This window comes from Marmota flaviventris, unplaced genomic scaffold (assembly GCF_047511675.1).
Source record: "Marmota flaviventris isolate mMarFla1 unplaced genomic scaffold, mMarFla1.hap1 Scaffold_186, whole genome shotgun sequence".
Classification (NCBI taxonomy): Eukaryota; Metazoa; Chordata; class Mammalia; order Rodentia; family Sciuridae; genus Marmota; species Marmota flaviventris.
The window spans coordinates 167,501-175,146 of NW_027288093.1; positions in this window are offsets into that span (position 1 = coordinate 167,501).

Sequence of the window (7,646 nt, forward strand, 5' to 3'; positions counted from 1 at the left end):
TGTTTTTCTTTTGGTTGGCTTTGATGTGGGACTGGGAGTGCTACTGGAGTTTTGACGCATTGCACTCTGCCTGCCTCATCCTCCCGAGTCCCTGGGATTACAATCCTGTGCCACCAGGGGCATCTGTGTGCAAAATGGAGTTCGCAGACTTCTCTTGTCTCATTTCTTCCTCTGTTTTTCTCCTCCTCCTCCTCCTCCTCCTCCTCCTCCTCCTCCTCCTCCTCCTCCTCCTCGCCCCGCCCTCCCCTCCCCTCCCCCACCCGCACCCTAACCTCCCCCTCCCCTCCCCTCCCCTCCGCTCTCCCTCTCCCTCTCCCTCTCCTCCTCCTCCTCCTCCTCCTCCTCCTCCTCTTCCTCTTCCTCCCCCCATCCCCCCCCCGCCCAAGTTAATTTGTCAATGGTTTCTTTTTAGCTATAAGTGGCGGTAGGATGACTCCACGAATATTCCTTATTTCAAGTGGGGACATTCTTTCCTAATCGGGAGTTCAGTTTTAATTGCATGCATCAAATCATTACTTGTGTGGGTCTGGGCTTTTTCTTCTCTTGGTGGTCAGTACCTGGAGAGGAATGTCACAGCCAGGGGGGGGGTGCTCTTGAGTGTTTCTGCATTTCTGTCCTTCCTTGCCCACCAACTCAACTCTCGCTCGCTCCCTCTCTCCTTCCCTCCTTCCTTTCTTTCACTTTTGCTTCACTGTTTCTTTCCTGCTGGTGCTGGTGCTGGTGGTGCTTCCTTTCGGTTACTTTTCTTTATTTTTGTTCTTGATTTTTTTTTTTTAATATTTGCTCCCCCTCCCCCGGCCTTTCTCTCTCTCTCTCTCTCTCTCTCTCTCTCTCTCTCTCTCTCTCTCTCTCCTCTTCCTGTTGCTGAAAGCTTGGCCCAATCCAATAAGGATGGCAAGGTCTTGAGACACAGGAAAAAAGGCTTATGGCAGCACTGGCAAAGCAAAAACACAGGGACTCTTCTGCACGTCAGCAACAACAGGAGGTTTTGTAGAGGAGATTCAAAGGCCACCTTGCACTTCTTCCTGGCCGCAGTTGTAATTCGGCTTCTTACTTTTGATAAGAGTCATTTCTGACATCCTCTGGTCTCCAAAGTCTATGTGACTTCAAGACTACGCTGGGCGTGGACTCAAGGACAGATAAGTCTGCCTAAAACAGGGAAGAAAGGTGATATGATTTCCACTGGATTGAATCCAGAAGTACCTAACCACCACCACGGAGTTACACCTCAATTTTTTTTTTTTTTTTTTTTTTTTTGAGAGGGAGTGTCCCTTGATTGCTCATGTTGGCTAACATCAAAGGAGACAACATCCTATCTCAGTCTGTGATAAACCCTGTGGTGGTGTTATCACATGGGGTGGGGGGGGGTGTCCTTCCCCTTCCCCTTCCCCTTCCCTCTCTCCTTTCTCTATTTGCTGGTTAAAGCTCAAGGTCTCTGGAGGTTGCCTGAGTACTCCCAGGACCTCACCTTCTCTGGTGAGTAGCTGAGGTGGTGGTTGCTGGACACGGTCCTACCATTCTGATCTTTCACTACTCTTACTGTTCTCTTCCAGGACTTTTGGATCGACTTCGTTCTTCCAAGGATGGTGGAATGATGACAAAGATGATTTGGGACACTTTTTTTTTTTTTTTTTTTTTTTTTTTTTTTTTTTTTGGTGGTTGTTTTTCCTCCCGGATGGCTGTCAAACCTGCAGCAGCACACACAACCGTCCATCTCGAAGTGAAGAATCTCTAAAGGATCTTCAAGGAAAGCATGGACAAGGAGGATTCGGTCCCGGGAGACTCTTGACACGAGATGGGAAATCCCCCCCCCCCCCCCCATTTCTTCTGGAAAGTACCTAATACCAATAAAGACAGGACAAAATGCAGCACAGGCTGGCTGGCTGGCTGAGGTTTATGTAGCGCCGAGTAGTTCTACAGGTAAAATTGGATCCCAGAGCAACTGTGCAGCTACTCAGGGTCCTTGCCTTCCCCAACTGTCCCCTATGGGACCGAAGCTGCTCCCTCCCCTAAGGCTTTCTCAGTCAGCTAATCCTCCACACTTAGGAGTGGTGAAGGTGGGACACACGTTTTAGGCTTGCTTGGCTTCTTCAGTCGGATCTCATCTTGCCACCGGGTCAGAAACACAAGCATATACACGAGAATGTGCATAGCGACGGGTTTCCACCCTGTGGAACTTGGGAGTCCACAGTGAGTGGTCTGTGGTCTGAAAAGGGCAGCCTCGTTAGTTGCAGTCACTGAACGCTAGGTGGCGCAAAGCTACCGTCATTTTGGAAGGCCTGCCTGAGTTCCATTTCCAGTTTAGATATAATCTATCTACATGTGTAGACATAGATAGATAGATAGATAGATAGAGAGACAGACAGACAGACAGACTTAGATATGTATATCTATATCCATATACAGATCACTACGCTGCAAGCCGCCGCGTCATATCTTCCTCTCTTCCCTCAGCCTACTGAGTCCCTGGAAAGACAGATGGGCACGGGCCTCAGTGCGGTTGTTCCCCCGCCCCCCCTCCCCCATACAGTAAAGTCCCCCGGAAGCACTGGGGGGGGGGGGAGGACATACCTCTTTCACCCCTGGTATCTGATCACTTTCCTTAGCCTTTAACATGCCCCACCTAGGAGATAGCTTCTGTGCCTCTGCCCGACCCTTGGAATTTGAACTATAATCCACACTTCCCCCATCCCACTCACTCCAATTCCCCAGCAGTAGTCCCTCCCAAGGCTGTCACCACTAGAGGTCCATAGTAAACACCTTCCCCCACCCCTGAGAGTTATGAGGGAGGGCCTGGATGAGGTTAAGAGAGAAACAAACAAAAACAAAACAGTGATGTTTCCTGTGTGTGTGTGTGTGTGTGTGTGTGTGTGTGTCTAGTGTGTACCGGTCTGCGCACAAAACCCAAACAGGATGAATTTGGGCCTGGGAGAAGGAGAGGGAGGCCCTTCCTGGGTTTACTTTCTGGGGAAGGGAAGAGACAAAAGAAAAAAGGTGAGGGTGTTGCCCAGCAATCAAGACCGTTTGTGGACCAATGCCCAAGGCCCTGGGTTTCTTCCCCAGCCTAGCATCACAAAAGAAACAAAAGTAGTGAACAAAGAGAGACTCAAACAACCAAAACAGGCAAGGCAATCTCATCTCAAAGTGCCCACGGGAAAGGAAAAAAAAAAAAATTGAAGACTGCCGTGCTGGGCTGGGATGGGCTGGGGTCCTTTATATCTCAGCGTTGGAGTGCTCGCCTAGCATATTCGAGGCCCTGGGTTCCATCCTCGGCTCCAGATAAAAAGAAACTAATAACATAAAGGCATTGTTTCCAACTAGGCCAAATAAATAAATAAAATCAAGACACTAGAAGAGACCTTGCTCACACAGAAAAAAAAAAAAAGCGGGTGGGGGGGGGGGAGATCAAGATGGAAATCACTCTACCCTTGGCATCCAATAGACAAATAAGGCTCCCCATACGCATGTCAGGGTTTCCTTGGTGGGGATGGAACTAAAAACCAGCCCCTTACACAGGGGCTGGTTTCTGACTGGAGCCTGGAACTGGGGACTGAACACAGACACAGTTTACCACTGAGCTAAACCAACATCCCCTCCCCTTTTTATACAGATATTTTTATACATTTTTGGTAAATCCATTGATTTATGAGTTGAACCCAGAAGCGCTCACTTGAACACTGACTGAGCCACATCCCCATATTCAATTTATCTATCTATCTATCTATTCATTTGTTTTCTGGCTTGCTTGCTTGTTCTAGTTAAAGCTTGGTCCCAGGGTTTCAAAAACTGACTTCCAGACTCACGTAGAAAGGAATCAAGCCTTTATTAAAGCACAAGTAGTGGCGACTGAGCAGAAGAACATAAAGCTGTTCCCCTGGCCAGCCCCAAACAATTGCAAGGGTGCCCCTTATAAGACTGAAACCTGCAAAAGGGACGTTTTGGGGGGAGGGGGCGTCTAGCTAATGCAAGCAAGCCAAGTTACAGAAGCGGGAGAGTGAAGTCAGGCAGAGGGACGCTCAGCCAATCACAATCAGCCTAGCCACTCCAGTGACAGAAGCATAGCCCCCCCCCCCCCACCCCCACACACACCGTTATGGGCTAGTTACAGAAACAATGTCCCATCACGTAGTTCCGTGTTCTTAAAGGTTTCTATAGCACAAGGAAAAGAACATCTTGCCCCAGTCATCACCCTTCTACTTGGCCTGGTTGTTTTACAGAATGGAGACATAAGACAAAACGGAGTCCCATTTGCTTTTACTATCACAACTTTTCTTTTGGAGACAGGGGTCTCGCGAGGTTACTTTCTCTCGCTATGAGCTTACAATCCTTCTCTCAAGCTCCTCCTGATCCTCTGGGGGGGGGGGGGGAGGACACACATGAACCCCCAACCCATGCCTGGCTAAGCCTTGCATTTTAATTTTTTTCCCCTTTAATTTCTTGAGTTGTAGATGGATGGACACGCTATCTTTACCCTATTTGCTTGTTTGCCCCTTTGTTTTGGGTTCTGTGGTGCTCAGGATCGAATCCAGCGCCCCACACGTCCCAGGCAAGTGGTCTACTACCGAGCTAAAACCCTAGCCCAAGCTTTGCATTCTATAATGAATACATTTCCTTCTATGCTGAAGGAACACAGACATATTTACTGTACAACAAGCCCAGAGATCTTCACATCAACAGTTGCCTACAAGTCCTACGTACATTCATTGACCTTTGACTTTGGAAGCCACGTTCAGAATCTATGACTCTGGCCAGATAACTGCCACGATGTGGTTTTTGCTCACCAACAGTTGGACCTAGGTGAACAGCTTGGACTCAAGTGGACAAATACTCTTATGCATTCAGAAAACAGTGCCACTCACCTGGTACAGGAGTATTCTTTCAACAAACGATCCCCAAACCCTTACTTACTCAATTAAAACTAACAGATGTGAAAACTGGTCATTAATGGCACAGATCTTTTTATTTATTTATTTATTTTTAAAATTTTTTTAGAGAGAGTGTGAGAGCGAGAGACAGAGAGAGAGAATTTTTAAATATTTATTTATTTAGTTAGTTAGTTAGTTAGTTTTCGGCGGACACAACATCTTTGTTAGTATGTGGTGCTGAGGATCAAACCCGGGCCGCACGCATGCCAGGTGAGCGGGCTACCACCTGAGCCGCATCCCCAGCCCCAAGCACAGATCTTTTTTTTTTTTTTTTTTAAATCTGAATGTTACACCGAATGCATATGTTAGAACTTCCACATGTGTCACTGACTATGGGATAAGTTTAGAGCTTCGATACAATACACGTTCTAATAAAAAGGGCACTAATTGGTGACCTCTCATGTAGGAAACCTATATGTCTTCAAGTGTACCGACTTTTGAAGAATAAAATAATCTCTCACACACAGCATACTACTCTACTCCCCAGATGTGTACACATCTCCAGTGACAGACATGTGGGGTGATTCAGGAGAATCACAAGACTAACACAGCCTCAGCAACTTATGGAGCCCTGCGGTAATGAGAGAGAGAGAGAGAGAGAGAGAGAGAGAGAGAGAGAGAGAGAGAGAGAGAGAAGGGGGGGTAGGTGTTGGGGGGGGTGTTGCTCAGAGGCAAAGCATCTCAGAAGGAAGAGGGGGAATTTATTATAATAAGAAAACATAAGAACTGAACCTTTACAGCAACAAAACTCTGACGACTCTGCTGACACTCTGTTGTTCGAGGCCTAACAAGGTTATCAAACAGAAAAGTGATTTTCTGGATGGAAATTCTAAATATTTGTTAGCCAATGGGCAGATAACCCACCCTGAAAGTCAATATAGCCTTCACCTATGATTAGGGAGGGGGAGGGAAGGAAAAAGAGAAAGGAAAAAGGATATGGGTTTTAACATGAGCCTCAGTGGCTGAGCAGTGAGACTTATACTCAAAGCATATAAAGTGGACCCCTGTTACATTTTCTTTCTGACCCCCCCCCACCTCCCCCCCCCCCCCCAGTTCCTTGATTTGACTGTTGGGAGAAAATTTTTTTAAAAAAGACAAAAAGGACAACAACAGCAACAGACAGAAACCACAGCCACCCTTACGAATTTCTGAATTTACATGAGTGAATTACTCTTCTTGATTCTCAGTAACATAGTTTATACTTTTCATGGTTTTTGGTTTGTTTGTTTGTATGTAGTTAAAAAAAAATCAGAAGAAATTATTGGTATTCATTGCATATAGAGTGACCCATGTTAGCTGGATCTTATCTCTCAGTTGCAAAGAAGGGGGGGGGGGGCGAAAGGGGGGAGGGGTTGTTGTTGGTGGTGGTGGTGGTGGTGGTGGTGGCAAAAAGCAACCTGGAACCTGCTTTACCTAGGCTACTGGTTTGATAAAGTCTTCCTTACATGGATGTGTTGTAGGGACAAATGAGGCAAGGCACCGACCGAACAGAGCAGGAAAACGGTTTTATTTGGCTGCAGCCAAGTTCAGAGGACACGGCTGGCTTTTGCTGTAATGAATTAATCCCCTGAGTTCAGGTAGTTTCAGAGTTTTCTACCGAGCATGTAAGGGGAGGGGCTCAGAAACTCATGGTCAGCAGAAGTTCACATAAAAGCAGCTTTTTCTCTCACTGTTCTGGGCATGTTAACCCCTCGAGGACAACACCTGAGAAGGGGAGAGCTTCTTCTCCCCTGTCTAGTCTCCCCCTGCCAGCTGTTACCATGGAGTCCAGTTGGTAACTTCTTCTCGTATCTTAAACCTGTAGACATCTCTGTGAAGTCCAGCTCAAGGCCAGAGGCCTTGTTTGCACATTTCTTCAAAGTACTATTCTGGATATGTTTGTGAAAAACTAGTAAGGGGGAGTGCTGGTATCTTCTCGGCCAGTGGCCAAGTAAACAGGGCGACACGAAAATAGGAAGTTTATCCACCTTGAGTTCTTTGGCAGAGACTCTTCGGCTGCCTGACAGACCTAAAACCAGTCTGGGTGAAGATTTCTGAAGAGGCCCAGTTAAGACTTTTCAGTGGAGAAAGGGGGTGCCACTTCAGATGATGAATCATCGCAAAGACACATTGGACTGACCCAAACACATCACATATTTTAAGATTCTTCTCATTCACGGCAAAGAGTAAGCAGTTTTACCTAACAATAGTTTGGTTTCAAAAGGCTTTTTTTTTTTTTTTTTTTAAATCTAATCCCCCTGCTTTTCCCTTAGAGCTCTTCTCTTTTCTCTAGGAAAACTCTACTCTTAGTCAGAGGTCCAAATCTCCGTTCAAATGACACAGGAAAAAAAAAAAAAAATTCTCTCAAGCACCTGGCCCCCTCCTGCCCCAAACAAAAAAGTTCTGGGTGATCAATGAATTTAAGAGGCAGGAAGAATGGATCATTAACAGAAATGAACATAACCACAGTTACTACTTTCTAAGAATTGGAAAGAATTACCCAGGGCAGAGCTTCCAATTGAAACACTGTAATTATTAGAGAACAAACAAACAAAGAAACAAACAGACAGACAGACAAACAAAAACCCTGAAGTACAAGAGACTCTCCCCTTCTCTCTCTATAACTTACACACACACACACACACACACACACACACACACACACACATCTCTCTCTCGCTTGATTTTCAGTTTCTCACTTAGTGGAGCACCCCTTTTCTTTAGGATCAATCTCCTCCTAGG